The sequence below is a fragment of the Lonchura striata genome, chromosome 2 (genome assembly GCF_050655825.1).
Source record: "Lonchura striata isolate lonStrDom1 chromosome 2, ASM5065582v1, whole genome shotgun sequence".
Taxonomy (NCBI): domain Eukaryota; kingdom Metazoa; phylum Chordata; class Aves; order Passeriformes; family Estrildidae; genus Lonchura; species Lonchura striata.
The window spans coordinates 67,761,606-67,783,217 of record NC_140704.1 but is presented as its reverse complement, the minus strand read 5'-3'; the positions used below and the strand labels follow the sequence as shown (position 1 = coordinate 67,783,217).

The window sequence follows — 21,612 nt, the reverse complement described above, 5'->3', positions numbered from 1 at the left end:
AGTACACATTTAAGCATCGAATAAGCATGGATCTTAAGAGTTGCTTCAGGAAAACCAGTTGTACTTGCAGTCTGCAGAGCTGCACAAAAATAATTTTATTGTTTTTGTACTTGTATGTTTAGATGTAAGGAGCCACGGAGAGCCGTCAAACATGGACTCCACGTTGCTGCCGAAGCTTCCTTCTGAGTGTAAACATACCTTAAGAAGTACTGCCTTAACCCTGTTCTCCTTCTAATAGAGATTAAAATTCAAGGGTAGAGTTGATGTAGCTTAAAAAAGGAATAAAGCTAATTGGGCCTATTTGCTTGTTTTATGGCTTGAAAAATAGGCAGTAGATTAATCAGAGGTGTGATTCAACATCTGGACTGTTCATGCAAAGATGACAAGGAAGATGGAGATAGATTGTAGAGGGCTTTTAAGTGTGAAACAGCAGAGAAAAGGGAATTAGTTGAGAAATGTAAAGATAGAAGTGACTGAGCCAACACAGTATTTATAAAAATTATTTCTGTGAAATAATATGATGGGTTTCATCACTGCAGAGTAAAAGAATATTGCAGTAATGGGGGAAGAAAAGAGTGAGAGTCTTTCACAAAGCGTTTTGGCACTGAGGAAGATTTGTGTCTCTGTGACATTTTGCAGGAAGAATTGGCAAGATTTGTCCCTGATACGAGCACTAGTGCCTGCAGAGGGGTGTGAAACACTTGATAGCCATATTGTATTTTGAGTGACGGTTAGTCAGGCAGCAAGTAGCAGCCTTTTACAAAACTATTCATGCAGTTGTGTACAGAAAGGTGGGAGCTGGTTCTGTTTTGAGTCTCTCCAACAGTAAGGGGAAGAGACTGTAGACTCTTGAAACATCTGTCTTCTTTTACACTACAAAAAGTAAATGTTTGGAAGTGATACAGGCAGCATCTTTAGGAGCACTAGAAAATAGCCTGCTTATTGTGGTAAATAGACTCACATCTCAATGACCATTTCCATGTTGGTTTTAATCTGGGATTCCTTTATTTGCAAACTGATGGTTTACATGTGGTGGATGCTATTGTTGACTGGCTTGCCAGTATGCAGTCAAATGCTTGATTAGCACCAGTCATCAGCAACCTCTGTAATTGCCATGGGTTGAGTAAAATGATTACTTAGTATTTTTAAGTTGGGCAGAATAAATCTGGGTTTAGCTGTGCTGGAAAGAATGCATCTTCTCTGATCAGCCTCTCCTTTCTCCTGTTTCTGTTACTAGTAGAGTGTGTATGAGTGGATCTTGCTGATCCTGAAGCCGTGTATGTAGACCAGGGTGATGTCAGTATTTGGTGGAGAATCCATTTTGTAGGCAGCTTTACTTAATCAGAATCTCAGTAACTGGTATGAAGTGGCAGGATTAGTCCTTGCTGTAGCCTACAGTGGAGAAATTGAGTGCCTGGAGGATGTAAGCAGTACAGCCTAAATGCTTCTGCTACCTACGCCAGTGTCATTTATAGAATTTTGAACTGTATACTAAGGAAGAATAAAGTGAATGTAAATGTATTATTGTTCCTATTATAACACTTCAGTAGGATAAAAAGAGAGGGAAAAACTTCAATAGCTCTGATGATAGCCTGCCAGAATAAATGTTGGCTCAGAAGCAACTGTGGTAATGTAGCTTTTTTTCTCAATCCATTTGAGTTAAATGAGAGTGGGGCCAAGCTGAGAAATTAGTTTCTAAGTAGTGCTGGCTCTGATGCTTCCAGTGCGCTCCAGATCTGCCATTTCCCTGTCCTTTCCATTCCTCCCCTGGTCTTAGCAGAGTTGAGTGGGTCAGATCAGGGCTCATCAGCACCAACAGGGTTTATGCTGTGCATGACACTGAAGGGAATAAGTGGCATCTGAGCAGGTGTGATTTTGCATTTAAATGTGAAGCTTACTAGTAGCATGGTAAAATAATTTTAATTTAAAAAATATATGGTGTGAAGAATGCAGATTGGAATGGGTGTCTGATTCTTTGGTATCTGACTCTGGCTTTCCTTCTGAGTTCATGGGCACAAGTTCAGCTTACATCTGGTCTTACAGCTAAGACAGGCCTGTATGAATAGAGGAGTTGTTTATAGGCAGCTTCTAAAATACACGGGGAGAAGACCATTTTTAGAATTCTGAATTTGAAATCCATATAGATGTGACTTAAAATATTAGCCATTTAGTCTCTTTTGGGATTAGAGGGAGAGAAATGCCTGTAATAAAGGCAAAGGGCTGACTTCAGACTGGAGAAAGATATTCTTACTGCTTGTGGCTGTGGTGATGGCTTTACCCTCACTGGGCTGGAGGTTTGCTGTTGCTTTGCAGTTCCTTTAAACTTATGGCCAAGGAGGTTTGCGCTAGTCTTAAAAAATGCTTAGAGCCAGTTTTCCTACGTCATAGGTATTAGGTAGGGGAGGGTGTAGTTGGATGAAGAAACTTTCCCCAAGAGGCTGTCAAATATGAAGGTAAATGTGAGACTGTTTGGTTTTGGGTTAAATATTGTGATTGTTCTAGAAAACGCTCTGGTTGTCTCTATCTATTTGTACTTAGCAACGAAAACACGCTTTGGACATCAACCAGTTACAAACCCAAGCATCTGATTAAAAACAAAAAATTGTAGTAGGCCTTTTAAGTGTAGACCTATAGATTTTGCATTGGGCTTGACCTGATCCTGACTAGAAATAAAATGCCAACAGAAATATCAAAGATGCCTTTGATCTTGCATCAACGTTTGAAAATTATGTCTGTTATTTCCTAATGTGTAAGCATAGTAAAGCTGCAAGAACCACAGATGTTGTAGTCGTGCTCCATTGTAGTTTTGGTGCACATTTCTGTCTTAATCCCACTCAAACTTCAGGTAACTGGGAGGTGAGATCTTAATCTGATAGAAACTGGCAATTGAATTTTAATGGATCTCTGCTGAGTACATTCCTCCTCATTGGAGTCTTTGCTTTTAGTTCCCTGTACCATAATATATACCCAATGCTGCAACATAATTTTGGAGGGGAGGGAGGAGAAGAATAACAATGAAATGGGCAGCTGAGAGTTGCACGTGCATTAAAAAATATGACTTACATTGTGGACTATTTAAGTTGAAGGATACTAAGTAAATATAGAAAATTAGATAATTTACCTTAGCATCACAGAATGTTGCTGTTTAAGATTTAGTTGTAGCAGAGATGATTTGTTGGGGCTGTGCTGTTGTGGCATTGTTTAATTTATATATGCTCCTTTGTAATAAAATGTATCAGTACCATTGTATGTTGGTTTGGTTTCCTGCCTCTCTCTTTCTCTCTACAGTATTCTAGTTGGAGACAGGATTACAGTCTTGGGAACCTCTGTTTTGCACATGTCTCAGCACTGCTCACAAAGAAGCAATCACTGTAACTCATAAATATGTGCACTCATCCTCCAAAGACATATAAAACATGTTTGAGCTATAAGGCTATACAAACACGGAGCAATGCTGATGACGACATGCAAACCACAAGGGGGAAGCTTGACTGGCTCGATCTTTTTAGAACCTGGAAATATTTGCATAGCCTTGTTGCTTGGCTGTGTTTCTTCCTTCGTAGATAGATGGGTAGGTGGGTATCAAAGACTTGAGTGAAAGGCTTTTTCTTCAGCTGTGTGATATGTTAAATCCTATCCTGTTGTCCAACTTTTTAGCCTAAAGTCTGATTTCCTAGTTTCTTTCCTTTTGCTTCTTATGGCTGCAAAAAAAACCCCAAATGTAATGACCCAAGGACTAGAACTCAGAATCTGATTCTTGGTCTGCAGTAGTACTCCTGTTGGACAGTGTGTCAGAGGAGCTGTGTAGCCTGGAAGAGATACTTCTGTATTATGTAGTGCAAGTCACATGCAATTTTATAATCAGTGCATTCCTGCACCAGAAACAGTTTCAGGAATGTTGGATCATGTGTGGAGTGAAGCTGGACATGATTATGGCCAGGAAATTATTGCTGTGCTGTAAGGAAGACACTAAACAATTTGCTGTTAAAAAAAAAAAAAAAGTATTTTATTTCCTTTTATGTGATTTACTTTCTCAGATTCACTTTCTCAGGACAAAAGAGGGCAGAAGTTGTTCTGGTGTCTTTCATACCTTTTCTTTCTATTTTGCATGTCAAAGCAATTCAGTAATACTTCAACTGCAAACAGCTTTTAAAATTTTTATTTGTTGTTTTCCTCCCCCTACCCCCTCTCCCATGACTGCAGTAGAAATTTTACTTTGAAAGTGCTACTTTCCCTGCCTGGTGATTCTGGTCTTCTGGTGGTGATGGAAAAATTGGTTTTGCATAGCCATGACTTCACATGAGTCCAATGCAGCAGGAAATATCACCTCAAAATTTTATACATTTGGGATTGTGCATCTTGAGGCTGAGGGGTGTGGTGGGGCCAAGGACTAATAGACTATTTTTTGGACAAAATGTGTGTCATTGAGGCAGAATGTGATTTGACTGTGTTGTTTCTATGACCTGTCAGAAATGACATATATGTAGGTGCTAGTATGTTATCAATTAATGTATGATTAAATAGAGGATTTGAGAGCATATGTTTGATTATGTGTGATTTCCTGTGGTAAGGATGCCAAAATTCATGTTACATACAACAGCCAGATGGAGTTAAGGTTGGTCCTTACTATGCCTAAGGTATAAGCCTCTTTCTCAGAAAAATAAAACTGTGGATATTTCCAAATGGCTACTGGTGTCTGGGTCTACAATGGGTGTAGAAGGAGAGGCTTTAAAAAGAATTCCACCATGTGCTATACAATGAGGCATGACAAGTGTCACAGGTTGGCAAAAATAGTTTACTTGTTTTTGTGATATGTAAAGGCAGGATGATTCTATTTTCTGTGAGTTTGGAACATCACTTGATCTGTTCGTCCTTTCTGAGTCTTGCAGGAGAGTGTGACCGTATCTTTAATTTCCCCTGAGTGATTGCCAGAAATTACTTGTGTAGCACTCCAGCACTGGAGCTGCCCCTCTAACCCACTTCCTTGCTCTGCCAGGCTGTATCGAGTGTTGTCTGTCTTGGCTTTCCAAAGGAGATGCAGTGGCAGTGATATCTGAACCATAATTCACCTCTCTTCTCAGTGACCACGAGTCTTCTTGGATGATGGGCTGGCCTGTCAGCTCTGGTGTTTCTCTCATAATGATATTTCATAGAGTATTTATTACATTGTTCTGTCCCATCTTGTATTTACAAACAGATGAAGCACTGCTTGCATGCTTCACTTGACAGACCTGTTGAATGTCTTAGAATTGATTGCAGATTCATTTGGAAGTGGTTTTGCTTTTGACAGTGTTCATCATGATCTGGTATGGGGTAAAGATGTCTCATTAATTTCTGCTGAGGATGTTACGTGACTTTCTGTAAGTGTTGAAAGAGAGAGCAGAGACAAAATAGCACCAAAAATTGCCAGAACTAGTCAACTGGAGTTGTGAGAAAAGTTAAGTTGACACTTGCTGTGTGCATTTACTGTTTTGGTTGACTTTCTATGGATGAAATTGAGCATTACAGGGGCTGTTTCTTTCTGTAAGACCTGTACCATAACAAAACTTTTCCTGTTGGCACCTAGCATTGCTGAGTACCTGCACCTTACTGACAGGAAACTGGGTTCCATCCCTGCCAGACTTGTACCTAAAGACCTCAGAGCATGGCTCTGTTCATGCATGTGGCATTTGTAAAATCAGGTTTGGGTAAAAAAAGCTATGGCTTTGCTAACACCTTACTTTGATTTAAAGTCAAAAATGTTTAAAAGGAAAGTATGCTTTATTGTAACAGCTGGATTTGAAAAAAAATTATTTTACATTGTTCATTTACATTTTGTTTCTCCGTATACTGTGAAACATGTACTAAGTTTTGAGTGCAAGCCTGTGTTAGGGAAAATTTTGCTTCGTGTCACATCCTGTAAATTCAGTCTAGAGAGTCCCTTAAGCAAATAATGGGTAGATTTAAGTGACTAAAACTATGTGCTGTTGAACTGAGGCCTGTTGATCTTAAAATACAAAGAATTAATTCCGCAGTCTCTAAAAAGAAGTACAACATTTGCTCTTTCCAACTTGGCAGCTAAATGAAGGTGGTGCAGTCAAAAGGAAGTGGCTACAAATAGATGAAACATATTGGTTGTGAATCTGCCAAAGGTGGCCAGCTGTATTGCTATTTTCAGCTAATTCTGTGCACTTAATCAGAGTTTTTGCGTAATTTAAAGACTAAAGGTATATTTAGTGATTATTAGGCTCTCCTGTAGAAGAGCTTGTTCTGTGGTTTAATAATGGGGATGACAGAGAAACAGAAGGTAGCTGGCTAACCATTATTGTCTCTTTTTCTATGCTAAAATATATCAGATCTCTGTGATCCTTATAGGTTTTAATTTGTACTTTGATATAAATGCCACTTTTGCTATTGTCACATCATTCAGATTCTTGACTTTTCACTTTGATGGGATGATTTCAGAGAGGGTGAGCCATAAACAACACTGTACAAAAGCTGCTGTGAAAACTCCTGCTACCACATGAGCTAAATTGAGCTAAATACCCTGCCTTGCTCACCCTTTTAAGTGTGAGCAAGGCAGCGACTACATCATGTTGGCACCAGTGGGGATGTTTCAGAGCACCCTAACCCAGGAGAATGAACTAACACCTTTTTGGCAATACCTTTGCATCATTCCTGCTGCTCTGCAGTGGATGGGCTGTCCGTAGCATTGGGGTTTGCTTTTGACTTCATTCCTGCAAGAGCATGCAAAAAAACACCTCCCCCATGCAGCAGCATAATAAATATCCTGGAAGGTCTCACTCCATAAACCCTGTTATAATATTGCAATTTATGATTATATTGTTATTTGTCAAGAAAACCATGAACAAATCTTTTGTAAAGGAATGCAAGGCACTAAATAGGGAAACTCAAAGGCACTGGTGCATTTCAGAAGGAATTTTTTAGGAGGTTCATATTGATCGCCTTGCACCAGAAGTTGAAATGGGTGATCCGTGGTGTGCTGGAAGCGTGACTGAGAGCGTTTGAGCTCTGCTGATTTATTCTGCAGAGGTGCAGGTTTGGTTAGCATGGCCTTAGCGCTGCTACAGGCTGTTGTGGTGTGCTACCTTCTTAGTAAGAGGACTTAGTAAGTCCTCAAGATTGCTCCCCGATTCAGTGGGGCTGGAGAGATGGCCCATGCATTGTGAGACAGGACTGTGGGAATGGTTTGACCTGTGAGTGTTTGTGCATTGATGCTCAGTGAGGCTGTCATTTGCTAAACAAACACACATCTCTCACCCACATTTTCGATTACAGATAACATCCCTTGAGGAAATATAGGCTTTTGACAGCCCTGCCAGGAGAATTAATGTTGTTGGGGTAGTAGTGGATAAACCTTTGCAGAACAGATGTGCTGAACTACTTAAAATGAGTGAATAAACTGCATGTATATTCATTTTAACTTAGGATATTATTGTGTCATACTAGAATTGTGTTAGACAGTTTGGCATTCTCTAATAGTTGATTAGCAATGTCTTTTCCTCCCATCAAAAATATTTTTCCAGTTGGATCACCCTCTGTTTATTTGTTTGCTTGTATTGTGATCTTGAAAGACAAAATAGCTGTTTGCACACAGCAAAATAGCTGGGTATGGTTTCTTGAAACGTGTGCTTAGAGGGTGGTGTATCTGTCACTTGAAGTATTTCCTGAGGTTAAAGCATACTGGTAACAAAACTTCTCTTGACCTGGGCACGGCAGAGTCTGTGAACAAACTCGTGTGGAGCCAGAGGTGGCTCAGGGACGAACATCCTGTGAGGCAGCACTTGGAGCAAGATGGGTTTTCTTCCCTTAATGCAGCAACTGGAACTGAAATTAATTTTAAACGGCTCCCTTGCCTTTCAAATGTGTGATGTGTCTGTCTTTACTTGGAAGATCTGAGAAAGCAGGCTTTAGAAAACAAAAAGCATTGTTCCCTTTAACGAACCGTCAATTGGTCCATTATGGTTTTCAGTTGTATTCGTGATTATGCTTGTGAAAGAGATTAAAATACTTCTCTTTTATTATCAGCAACGTGAATTCCATTACTAACAAAGAGTACCTGGCCCAGCTCTGCTCTGCCTTGGGCTTCTCTTCTGTTCCCCACTGCTTATTCCTGTTCGGACTGGTGTATCTGTGACAAGATCAGATCAAATTCAGTATCTTTATGGTGGGTTTAAATTTGCAGATTTCTCACTACTTCTAGACTCGCTATAATTGTAAGGAAAGCTTAAGAAGAACTCTGCTTCTGTGTTTATCTATGTTTTTTGAGTATTCTTCACATTAGTTAAAGCCACAGAGCCTATCAGTGAAACCATGTCCTGAAATACATTTTAACCCAAATGGGTTTGGATTTTTTTGTGGTTTTGGTTTGCTTGTTTTCTTGTTGTTGCTGTTGTTAATGCATTTCTTCTATCTACTCTATGAACATGACTCTGGTCAGGAATGCTTATTGTTTCATATTTGGATCTGTCTTTTGGTTCTCTAAAGAGGCCCTTTCTGGTGTTGTGGTACAGTAGGTGACTGGGTTTTATCACATACGTATTTCTCATCTATCACCTATATTTTGTATCTGCAAGTCTATTTGAAGGTAAAATACAGACCTATTGTCACTTTTTAAATTATTTTGATATACTTACTGCCTATGGTGTAAGCTTATTCCCAAACTACAAAACTGATGTGCATAGCTTATTGAAAACAAGGACTGTGCACATTTTACATTACTGATTAATTTGTAATTGATCCAGGAATCCCACATTTGAGCAACCCATTTTGAAGAGATGCTGGCTGCATTTCTCTTGGATAGAACCATAAACTCTCCTAATCAGGAGACCCAGCATGATGCTCTCCTTAACTGTGTGCAGTGAGAAAAGTTATATTTAAAATACAGATAGATTGGTTTGATGCTTTCCTGTTTCAAGTTAGGGACAAAATTTATGAACCATATACGGGATGGAGGAGCCTGCCTGTCCCTGCTGGGGGTCAGAGGGATGATGTTGGGGGATGCAAGGTTCTCCCAGCTCCTGGTGGAGGTGTTACCCCAGCATCATGTCAGCACCTGGGAATCATCTGGCAGTGCCTCCTGTAATTAACAGCACAAGGTCCACATTCTCCACTTGGGACAATTTTGAGGAGAGGTTAATGCTGCCCAGACCTGTAAAGTTCTTGCTAATGAACTGTTTGCAGTAACACAACAAGCAGTTTAAGTGTGTAGGTTCAGCAAACAAAGTGCAGTGTAAAGTTTATGTAATTAGTGTTAATGTTTGCTACAAAACACCCCATCGACAGTATCAGCTGATGTATCTCATTTAGAGGTATAGCTGTTTCAGGAATTTAATAAAAAATGAATTTTTAAGACAGGTAGTGAGAGTAAGAGGAAAGCATGAAATAAGATTAGAGCCTATAAACATAAACTCTGGCTTCTCTGCCTCTATCCAAAGCAGCATCTGGGCTTGTCTTTCACAGCAAGCATTGGCTTTATATTTGAACAGTAAGGGCCAGGACACTGTCGGTCTGGGAAAGTCCTTCTATCAGTCCCTTACAGAGAGGAGGGTTTTTTCAATTTCCTTTACTGAGATCTGGAGTTTCTGACTCAGCTGTAGTGAAAGGTTTAACCATGCTATTACTTAGTGTTATGAAATCCTGAGAATCCTGCTCTGGAAGGATAAGTGTTGTTCCGATCTCCTCTGCTTCCATAACATGTTTCCATGATACATGCTATGACTGTGTGGTCGCTGTCTCCATCTTCCTCTGTCTTGTATTGGAAGGCAAAAGGTCATCTGTGGAAAAGAGGGGGAAATGATAAGTGCTGACAACTGCAGCAGTAAGAAGCAAACCTTGGTTTGTAGAAGGATGAGGAAAGTCCAGCAGTCTTAACTTGCTCTGGGTGCAGCTGTGACTTTGGCAGGGTGAGGGATAGGCTGCAGTGTGAACCTGAGCTGCACCATGTCATTCAAGCTGGTGGTGAAAGGGGTGACTTCCAGGTGGCAGCCAGGCAGAACTGAGTTGTGGGCAACACTTGTTAATTTCCTGACTCCAGTGAAATTTAAAATCCTTCTTGAAACAACACTTTTTAAAAAACTGTATTTTTTATTTAGAAAGTGAATAAAACTTCAGGGAGATTAAGCACATTCCTGGAAGAAATTGAGTAACTTGAACATGAAATAAAATTGATGTTAGGGCACAGGGTTGGTAAGCAGGAAGAAGGGCTGGGGCTAGTTTCTGCGCTCATCAGAGCCTTTAAACAAGGCAAGAATGAACATGCTGTAGAGTTATATGATGTCTGAGGTTACCTGCTGTGAAAGAGCAGATTAGCATGCTGTGGTATTTTGTTTGAGGTTTCAAGAAATTATCATATCCGGATAGCAAATCCTTGTATAGAAATATACTGCTGTTTCTTCCTGAGATAGTTTCCTTTATCCTGAGGCATTTTATCCTCCCCAAGATGGAGTTTACTGAAATTGTCTTCATTCAGAAAGTGAAGACATTTATGGTATGATTTTTTTTTTAAGCAGCCCCATAGTCTGTAAATGTGATGTTTTCACAACAGGAGGATTGACAGATGACTAACTGGATTTTCCTTTTGCTTTTTACTTTTCATAAATGTTGAATAATTTCCATAGCATGAATAGTTTTCATGCTGGTGAGGAGTTCAAGTGGAAAAATGCCAGGTATCAGTAACCTACCTACACAGTGCCTCAAAGTATCTTTAGTTATATTAATCTAAATACTGTAGGCCAGTCATCATCTTGACAGTCCTGGCTGTCCCTTTTGCCATGCAAATACCTGCAAACACTCTCTTAATTCTTACAACCCCGTGTGTCTTCAGCATGGAACTGGAGGCAGTAACCTCCATGTTTATCCTACCTTACTCCAAAGTGCTGTGAGAAGGACTTGCCCCTTCAAACCCAGCGTGACAATGTACTTGAGCTGGGATGATGCCTTTAGCTGCCTAGCGTATTATGAAATAAAACTTCTTTTGCTTATTTGGAAAAAAATTAAGTGTTCTAAATTTTGCAGAGAAATCTATATGAATTTTAGATTATCTTTTAGTTTTGCTGAAGTTCTTTGTTATATTCTTCAACAGAATGATTCATTGTTTTATTCATGATACATCATCTATGCAGAAATGTCTTGATTGCATTTCATAAACCCAGTAAATTTGCCTCACAATGGGAGAGAGTTAGTTTCTCCTCATTAGTGATGTAGACCCTCAGCAGCTGGGGCATTTTTGTTACTACATCAGCAGCAACATTGCAGTGGCATGGTAGTGCTCTGTGTTATGTGTGGAGAACATGCAGAGAAACTTTCATTTTCTCCTCTGCCAGTACTTGGCTAGAGGGAATAACAGACAGTTTGTTTGCCACATGTTGCTAGTAGTTGCTAGCTAGCTTTTGTGCTCAGTGCTTTTCTCCTGTGGGTGTAGGTAGTCTTGGAGGATGCTGACAGTCAAAAAAATGCTCCTAGGGTAGGGATACCCATAGTAACTGAAGGTGGAAATACAAACACAAGGCACAATTGTAGCTGGTCGAGCATCATCCCTGCTGTGTTTTGTAGAGGTAAGGGAAGGATTGTATGTGCACATCTATTTGTTTGCTTTTTAGCACTTGGGTTTTCTAAATGTGTCACGATGAGAAGATTAAATATGTTAAGTTTGGGGTTAGCTTTATATTTTAATTTCAAAATCTTATGTTACTGAGTGGAAGTTAAATAAGTTATTGTGTTTTGGAATATTTGGTAAGCATCATATGTACTGTAGAGCCTCCAGGGCTTTAGGAATAAGCTACTTTCCAGGACCTCTGATGACATCCAGATAATACATGATATTGGCCAGAGGTAAAGCTGCTTATTTTTAATAAACTGTTGCAAATTTCCACTACTTGCCTTGGAGAAAACCTGTCTTTTGGGAAATGGAAATTTATTTGGGACTTATTCCAAGATAAGGTTATGTTCAAACCTTAAGTCTGGAACGAAACACAGACAAGAAGAATATAATTCTAATGAATACAAGATGCCTGCGAAGTGCTGCTCTGAGTTCATCAGTAAATGAACTGTCCTAACCCCAAGAGCAGTATTTGGTGGTTTTGGCTCAGTTGAAGGTTTGTGTGGGACCAGGAGGTTTTCTGCTGGATAAATGTGCTGAAGTGGCTGAGGGCAGGAGCCAGGGAGGGTGCACAGGTGAGAGTTTGGCTGCTGTTGGGGAAGATGTGATGATTTGATGTATGTTGCTGCTATGAGAATGGGTGGTGTCGGTCAGATTAATCAATTGGTTTGGTCCACAGAGATGTCTGGTGAGATCAGTCAGCAGAGGAGAGGTGGGATGCGTGGCATGACTCTGGGGCTCTCAGTGGAAGGGGAAGCAGAGAGAGGAAAAGGGTAAGAGCAAGCAGAGGAGTGAACCTCCCCATTTGGCAGCAGGGTGTTATGGCCTTGATGAGCTCCATCTTAGGGCTTTTTCCAAGCCTGAAGTCTGTTTGCTTATCAGGTCCCTCAGTTTGAGGGTGCTCACTGGGTTTGGTAGACAGCCCATGGTTGTGTCCTTGCATGTCAGCTCTTCCTGAAATCCCTGCTACATCCTGCAGCCTGAGGGGCAGGAGGGGAAAGAATGCCATGGGAGCACTAGCCACTTCCAGTTGTTGGTAGGAAAGATAAGCAGATTGAGGGGGGGGGGGAAGTAAAGCAAATTTTTTGTTGTCACCTGCTCGCATCAATGAGAGGGATTGTGAGGTGTCCGTGTATGAGTTTAGATTTTGCTAAGCCAACTGATCTGTAAAAGCAGAGAATAAATCCATTTTCCCCCCACTACTTTAGTAATTGGCAGAAGGCAGAAAGTCATTGTTGACTGAGAATAAACAGATTTCAGGCATTCCTCGACTGAGAAACCTGCTTAGCTTTCTAAAATCGGTCTCCCTGGTGCTCTGCTAAAAGCTTAATTGGCTGACATTTTGTATGTGAGAGATTTGCTCTGCTGGCCTAAATTGAGTTATTTTGTGTAAATGTTTTTGTGGGGTTTATAAAATACTCTCCTCAGAACATACATGTGTGTAAACTCTGGACTGTTTCTTTTGAAAGAGTAATAACGAGTACTAGATGTTGTGGCTTTGGCATACAGGGGATAATTTAACATGGAATTCAGTTTACACTTCCAGTTAACCTTGTGAGGGATAAATATCTGCTTTTTTTCCCCCTGCAAAACCAGCTGCTAAGATACAGTCTTCCTGTAATTATGAAAAATTATGGCTGTGCTGGTCATGCCAAATACTGGGGATGGATAGCCACTCTTTTTAAGCATTCCTTTCTTAACTGTGTCAGTGCTGCAGTTTCATCATAACAGGTACAACACAAAGCTTTGCAAGCACTTGAATCCTCTACAAGTTGCCAGGTCTCATTAGGAAGGAGTTAAATGTTGTGGCAGGGCCACTCTTGCTGCATGTCTCTTGGCTTCAGCAGTGACCAAACTGTCTCCTCCTCTCTTCCTTATAGTGCTCGAAAGTCATCTCGCACACTTCCTTGCTCTGTTTTTAGTACATTGTAATTAGTATTTTCATTCAAGCTTTAAAATTCCTTGGAGATTTGCCTAGGAGAGGGCTGTGCACTTTTAACCCAGCTGCAGAAAAGGGATCTGCATCGTATTAACCGTGAAATTTGCAGGTCAGCATTGGAATTTCAATATTTGGTGTTTATAACTTGCTGCCTGGTTTGGTCTTTTTTATTTCGCATTAATTTCCACCTCTGTGCTCCCAAATGTGACTGTGTTTCTCTCCTTTTTTAATATTTTTTTTCCCATTGGAATCAAGTGCTTACTCCATCCAAATATTTGATGAACTTTCTTGGCAGGGATCAGCAGAGCTGCAGAGTTGCTACTTGGGGCTTTCTTTGTTGGAGATCTGGAATGAGTTTAAACATTAAAGTTTGTTTAGTTTGGGATATGACAAAGGCTTCCCTTGAACCTTTTTTTTTGCATGCTGTTAGTACAGTAAACATGTGTAGTACAATAAACACCTTCACCCCCAATTTAGGTGTCCAGCAGTTGGTGCTGGCGATGGATAATCCTAATTTCTTAGGGAAACAGTGTATGTACAGTAGCTTTGTTTCTGTCGTCTTGCTCTGAAAACTTGTCTTCCAGTTCCTAACCAGAAGAGGATTAGGAGTATTTTGAATAATTTGCTGATTGTATTATTTTAACATGGAAGTGAGCTGGAGTGATTCTGAACTGGTGGCCCTGTGAGCAGAAAGATAGGCAAAGCTCAGCAGTTGTCTCTGTGTTGCAATGTGTCCGTGCCTCAGGCCCTGTCTGTGCCCCTCCCAGAGGCTGGGAGAGCTGGCAGGGGTGGAGGAAAAAATGTCATTGCTGCAGCCAGATGAGCAGAAGATCTTTGGGAGTAAAGGCCATGCAGCCAGGGAAGAACCCCACTCTTCCCATACCACAACTCCAGCTCAGTTCTCTCTTTCTGTTCCCCTGCTATTAAACTTCGACTGGACTTTATTCAGATGTCCTGGTCAGAGGGATTGGAAACAAAAGGCATGGTTGAAATGCTAAAGATTGAAACTATTTTAGGAAAATGCTAACGTCTGGGAAATTGTTGAAGGTGCCAGCTGTGTGAAAGAGGGCTGGTTGAGTCAGAGAGGCTGGGCTGCCGTGCAGCCCCAGGGGAAGGAGGGTGAGGAAAAGGCTCTGGTGCATCATCCGTGAGGGGAAAGGAAGAGCTTCAGCCAAAGGTTGTTTCACTGCAAGTTGTGGTTGTGTGTGCATTAAGAAGGTGGCTACAACAGGTGCTTTTAATAAACATTAAATGGAGAGGTATTCACTCTCTCTGTGTGTTGGTCTGTGCCCTAGCAGGGTGTGCTGGTCTCCCACGCCTTCAGCTACATCTCAGCCCCAGAGTGATACTGCAAGTCTGTGTGACTCGGTTGTGTCAGGAAATGCTCTGATGTTGCAATGTGCAGGAAAAAAGGAATCCTGAACACAGTCCTTCCTTGTCTGCCACAGGAGCACCAAGACAGCATCTGAGAGTTTTTGTGTGGCACTGGTTTTCCTGCTTTGTTGTAGAACAGTCCTATAGTGCCTACCTTGCATGGTAGCCACCTCTGGAGTAGGTGATCGTGAACGTTGTGAATTTGTGGATGCTGTCACTTAGATCAGAAAATAACACGTGTGCCTAAACCAGTTAATATTCTGGGGTGTATACTGTATTATTCACTCCAAAAGCTTAGTAATTGGAAATACAGTTTTTGAAGTTAAGTGGTATGGTCTGAGCCAGATGGGTAGCTTACTTCTGCATAAAGGGGTGTCATTCTTCCTCCTCTTTTCCGAATCAGCTTCCAGTTGCTGGCTTCTGCTCTGCCCTTTGTATCATATGAGCTTTTCATCTGTTTGCAGAGCAAACATCATCAATTTTCTGATTTGTTAGACACCTGATTAAAAAAAAAAAGTGATGAGGGAGGAGTGGGAATGGAGAGGAGGGTGTCGGACTGGCCAGCAAGGGCAGGAGCTTGCTCAATCACATTGTCTGACCACACCCTTGGACAAACACTGGCTCTCTGGCTGCCAGAAATCATCCATTGGCCTTTCACTGTAAAGGCAGCAGAGCCCTTGTGAGAAGCAGTGGGCAAATGAGCTGACTGGAAGCAGGGAATGCCGCCAAAGTGAAACTCTGCCTTGCTTTGACACTGATGCATGGCACTGTGTGCGCAAACGTGATTTTACCCAGTTTTCCTTTCCAGACTCTTAGGATAAGCTGTGGCTGTGTTGCAGCTTCAGGGACTGGGCATCAAACTCAACAACCTGGATGAGCCAGAGGTGTGAAGGTGAAATCTGTCCCAGATTTGCTGTTGCTCTGTAGGTGTTACAAAGGTGAGAAGTATATAGCAGAGAATATTATCAACCTGATGTAGTAGAGAATATAATTTATTCTAGAACTGATAGTCAGATATTTGCCATCAAAACTAGATGTGTTTTATATTATGGAAATAATGCCAAAGTCTGAAGACTAAACTATGTTCATCCTGTAAAAAATGCAACATTTTGTATTGTTTCCTAGAGCATATTTTGACAAGGGTTATGTTCAGTGAGAGCAAATGGGAGTAGACAGCGTCGACTGAGCTGATCAGTGAAGAGTCTGAGAAAGTGCTGTTGAATCTTTGACAGCCTTTCCATGTCAGGAATTGGTTGACCTAAGTGCAGGCTAGGGAAGAGTCTAAGGGAAGGTTTGAGGACTGACCTAACCGGTTGCTAATGTGGTGTTACTGTAGTTGATATAAGGGCTTCCTTTGTATCAGAAAGTACAGCTTGTGTAGGTACATTTTGATAACATGCTACTTAAGAAAATGAGTGAGCTGGGATTTTGCCAATGTGAGCAGGCTTATTTTCTTGATAAGCTCCTAGAAGCAGTAACTGCATAGAAAAGAGAAAAACAGGAAAAGTTTATAGCAGAAGAAAGCCTTTACTCCATTCACATGATGTTGAGAAGCTTTAAAAACTTTATTCTTCAAATTTATTTTTTTTGTCGCTTTACAGAGCTTGTGTTGCATTGTGAGACCAGTATAAACCCACTGTAAGTGCTCTGGTGCCCATTTTATGGTAGGCAGACCCATAAGCTGGGCAGCCTGAGGTTGGTATTTGCATCAAGGACTTTGCTTATTTGGGAGGGATGGCAACAGTAAATGAAAATTGCAGAATACTTCAGGTGCCCTTGAGTGTGTGGGTCGACGTGCCTGTACTTTGGTGCTGAGGGCCCAGCAGGAGTGGTCTTTTCCAGATAAGATGTATAGGGACAACAGTTTACTTGTTACTACCTGTCTTGGAGGGCTTTTTGCTTGTGATGGTGGTGGTGGGAATGGTGGGTGCCAAGAACAGGCTCCCACCGCCACAGCAAATTACGTGGCTGGCAGCCTGCTCCTAGCCCTTTACAAGAGATACCCGGGGCAAGGGAGCAGCCAAAAAAGTAAGAGATTTAGTTATTCTGGCAGCATGATTTTCCCTTGGCTGGCTGGTACCCAAAGGGATCTGTGGGTGGGTGGGAACTTATTTTGTATCTGCGAAAAACAAAAAATCTGTGGTTTATGTGCCACCTAAGTGATGCTCCCAGCACATCCACGCACATCTACGTGCGTAGGTTTGGTGGGGTGGGTGGGCATGGTGAGCTGGGTGGCTCCTCATCACCAAAGTAAGGTCCTAGAGCCTGCCAGAGGGCGGACTCAGTAGGTATAAGGATTAACTAGTTCTTGTTTGGTTTAGCATTTTGAACTGAATGGTTTCTGCCAGCTCCTCCCTTCAGAGTGTTCAAAACTTTGTTCTTATGCAATGTCTGCCATGAAAAGATATTCAAGGGTTTTGCAGACATTTACGTCCTTCTTCCACAAATATTGTCAGGCAGGAAAGAGGGGGACCATGTTTCTGTAAATAAGTAGTACTGCATGCACAGCAGCTTGCTGGGAGTTGTATGCAAACAAGGCAAGAAGTTTTCCTGGACCTTATTTTTTGCTCCTGGGTTTTTCATGCAGGACTTTCTCCTCCAGTAGTCCTCTTACGTGACCCATTTACGCCCGTAGTTCTCTTCTGGGCAGAGTCAGCTGGCTGCGTATGCTGGCTTTTGAAATACAAAGTGTTTTCCTTCCTTGCACAGTTGACAGGCCCTGTTGCAAGTACCAGACCTATCATGGCAGTCCTGCTATCCCCACCCTGTTCAGCATGCACTGAGATGGAGGATGCTTGGGGGAAATACTTTCTGTTCACTCAATGCCGTGTATTAATCATATGTGGCGATGTCACAGTAGCTAACAAATTAGATGCATCCTCCTTCTACTTCCTCCATGGTTCCTGGAATAGCTTCTGAATGGTGTCTTGTCTCAAACTGCGGTAAATCAGCCCGGAACAAAGGCGTTATGAACAGGACTACCCACAGATGTCATGGGAAGAAACGAAAAATTGTAAGGCTTTACTTTTGTGCTATTGTCACAGAACTTCTTCTTTTTCCCTTTTCTTCGTAAATGATTCAAAGCTCTAAGGAGGGTAACATCCTCTTTTTAAAACCTGCTGTCAAAACAGAAAGGAAATGTACAATGCAAACAAAAAAACCAAATTCTGTTTAGGTAACAATGACCTGTATAAGCTGTCCACAGTGTGTGGTCCAGAGAGCCGAAGTAACTTCTGTTTAATTTATAATATATACGTGCTCTGCAGAGTGCATCAGAAAAAAGAAGTGAAAAAAAATAAAAATAAAAAAACCCACTCTTCTGGAAGAGGGGGGATTAGAAGCAAACTGACAGACTGTTTATTACACAGCATATAACTTACCAAATGGCTTCATTTTTCTTAGTGGTCCAGACTTGTCACTTCCATTTGGCAAACTCCAACGCTGCAAATTCTGAAAGCAGCTATTATTGGCTTCTGCCCGAACTGTGCTCAGCTCATATAAATTTGGTGTCTGATCTTTTATATTGAGATTAATAAATATTTATTTAAGCAGACCAAATATCACCAGGCCTTTCCTACAAAATGGGAATTTGAATGCAGTGCAAGATTTTCAGGTAGGCATGTGATTTCTTAAATATGTGTAATTTAGCTTCACACATTTATACCTTCTTTTTCCTGCCTCAGTACCTCTCTGTTCTGCAGTGCTATATGTAAAATGTGTAGCCAAACATATAGGCAGGGACTGTTATTAGATAATTATATTAAGAATGTGCAAAACTGTGTGGTTTAACATGGAGGAGAACAGACAAAGTAACTCTTGTTCAGCACAGCATGTGCCTTTTTCTTAGTTAGGACCATTACTCCGGTATATTAGGTGTATTAAGAGTTTATATTATCTGTATGGAACTTGGATGATCCTGCAGAATTGGTCTAAAGAGCCTTCTTTTATTTCAAATTCATATTCTCCTTTTGATCAGCCATCACACAGTATGGTATCATCATTTTACCAGAAAGCATGTGCAGAAAAGACTTTCAGGGTGCTCTTGGAGGGGCATTGTGCTTTTTGGGTTGCTCTCATGCTCTGTCAACTTCCAATTCTCATATTTAGGATTGGCTCCCATCATTTTATGTGTGCAGAAGCACCTGGGAAGTAACTGAGATACTACCTGACAGCCATCTGTGCAGTCAAGCTTGGGGCTTTTTTTTCCAAGGGTATTTGGTGTGGCAGGCTGGAAAAATGTCCTGTGTGGGGTCTGCTGCCCCTCTGACCAGTCAATCCTATCTCCTGCAGCCCACCTCAGTGGCCTGTCCAGTCCTTCTCCTCACCGGAGATGTTACCACTGCTTGGTTTAAAAAAGGAAGGTAAGTGTGAAAGATGTGTGTATTGTCATAGAAATAGGGAAAAATACTTTGGATCTTCAGAGGTCATTGAGTATTGAGCTGCATTTTGCTTACAGTTTTCTTCTGCCTTCCAGGAGATTGCAATTAACCCTGTGCCCTTTGCCATTAACCTCCTAAGGCCATTCCACCTCATTCCCAGCTGTGTCTTCCTGGCGCTTGTTCACTGAGTTTTGGGCAAATGCAGGGTTGGAGACACACTGTTTGTGGAAAGACTGTGTGCCTCATTCTCTCTGTAGAGCACCTCAGGTTGGAGTTTGGGAGCAGAGGTTGGGAAGGGAGCACATGCACCATCCTACTTTTCCCAGGCTCCCGTCCAGCCTGTCTTGATGGAGGTTTCAGCAGCTGGTGAATCACATAATTGCTTAATACCTGAGAAGCTGAAATTTTCTGCTGCCAGTTTTCAGGTATCTGTCAGCCTGGTTGATTGATTCATCTGTCCTGCATAATGGCTGGAGACATTTATATGATTTTCCCCCATGTTACTATCAGAATTAGCAGGGAGATTTAGAGTGTACTGAGCAAATTAATAATTTGCCATTCTTTTTTTATTTCTTGCTTTTAAGATACCTGTCCCATTGCCTGATAAGGGAATCTATCTGCCACACCATTTCGCTCTGTATTCATAGTTTTCCTCTGTGGTTATCCCCTGTTGCTTGTGAAATTTCAAAGATTTTCCTTTGAAGTCCAAGAAAGCTTTTATTTTAAAAATTCTCTGAAGAGCTCAGAAAGGCTGAACCTTATGGTCCACATTCATAGGCTATTGAAACTTGTCCCTTATACCTTGTGTAGAAAGACTTTATTTTGATCTTCTGTACACCATTCTCCCTTGTATCTGATGATAAGGGAGTAATATTTGGCTTTTTCCTTTAGTTTTCCCTAGGGGGGGAAAAAAAGAAGAGCTGATGAACAACAACACAAAATAGTCCCCAAAACCAAGTCACACAGATTTTTCATTAGTTTTGCTTCAGAAAATTGTGGTAGGAACTTAAATGTGTATTGAAACCACTCAAATATTTTATGATAGTGAGTGGGATATGGAGCCATCAGTGAAGGCATTCATACTCCTACGCCTTCATCAGTCACCAGTGGAGGGGGAAAAAGAAGCACAGCTGTAGAGTAAACTCTTCTCTCCTAGTTCCTGCAGCTTTAGTACCACAGCATAGGCTGCCTGTTCTGCACTTTGTAAATCACCAGGAGCCTTTTAGGGAGAACAAGCCCTCACATTTTGTGTATACTTAAACACAAATCTGCTCTTCAAATTTTCTTGACAAGGTTTCTTTGTGTATTGCAGAGAAACAAAGGGCATAATTTAATTTTTCTGTAGATGCTGCCAATTTTCTTTTTCTGTACATGCTACCTTAAAGGCAGATTTAGAGGGAAGGCATTTTGGCATCAGTCAGGTGGGTCAGCGAACCTTTCCATCGATTTACAAGTTGTGACAAAACCTGCTTTTCAGACAGCGCTTTTGATGCACTCCAGGGCTCTGGTAAAGTGGATTTTGTTCTGTCTGGCCATCTCTGTCATTAGATGAACCTGTTGGGAGAAAGAGGTTTTTCTGTTGCTTCAGGACAAAATGCAAAGCTGGCTTCTTTAATTCGTCTCTGTAGATAATGTGGAAGTTCAAACTGACCCAGGACATTTCTTCCATTTTTATTTCTTCAATTCTGGGTGAGCATGGTGTCTTTGCAAAGCAGGATTTACATAATCTGGATATTAGGACAGATGTAAATTTTTTTAGAATGTAACTTTAAAGAATGGGAATAACAGAATGTTCTTTCCTCTGTTTCAGAGCTAAAAATATTTATTGCATCTTGGGTTGTTTTTTTTTTTTTTTAATGAAATCAGAATATTTAATCTTTTGGTTGGCAGTGCTCTTGGCATTACTGGAGACAATTTGATCAAATGCATGTTCAGTCTAGGTCAGAAAAGAGTTTTGTGCAGCATAACAGCTGTTACCTGCCATTTATTCACTGAATACAGGAGATTGATGTTCTTTATTGGGCCAGCACAGCTCTTGATTGCAATGTCCTTTAAGTTACTTTTCACAGAATTTGATTTAAAATATGCATAACTAATAAAAGAGCTCTTGGAACAGGGTATGTATTTAAAACCCCATAATAATTTATGTTGGAATGAAAGCACCTGGCTTGTTTATTATGACCCATTACTGGCTGACATTCCCTCAGTGGTGGGTATGATGTGCAGGACCAGGGAAGCAATTCTGGGAGGAGTGGAAAAAGTTTTAAATTCTGTCCTCCGAGTCCTGATTTCTTTTTTGCTAATGCTTGTTGCAAAAGGGA

General features: G+C 41.0%; 1 protein-coding gene across 3 annotated transcripts in view; it reads left to right on the top strand.

The window, feature by feature from the left end:
• Positions 1-21,612, top strand: part of JARID2 (jumonji and AT-rich interaction domain containing 2) — a 210,329-nt gene that overhangs the window by 23,036 nt on the left and 165,681 nt on the right. Inside the window, exon 2 of one of the 3 annotated variants that reach the window (XM_085571501.1) lies at positions 19,203-19,273. The exons of the other annotated variants lie outside the window; for them this stretch is intronic. The gene's annotated coding sequence lies outside the window, so the exon portion shown is untranslated. The remainder of the gene's footprint in view (positions 1-19,202; positions 19,274-21,612) is intronic. 3 annotated transcript variants of the gene reach the window in all.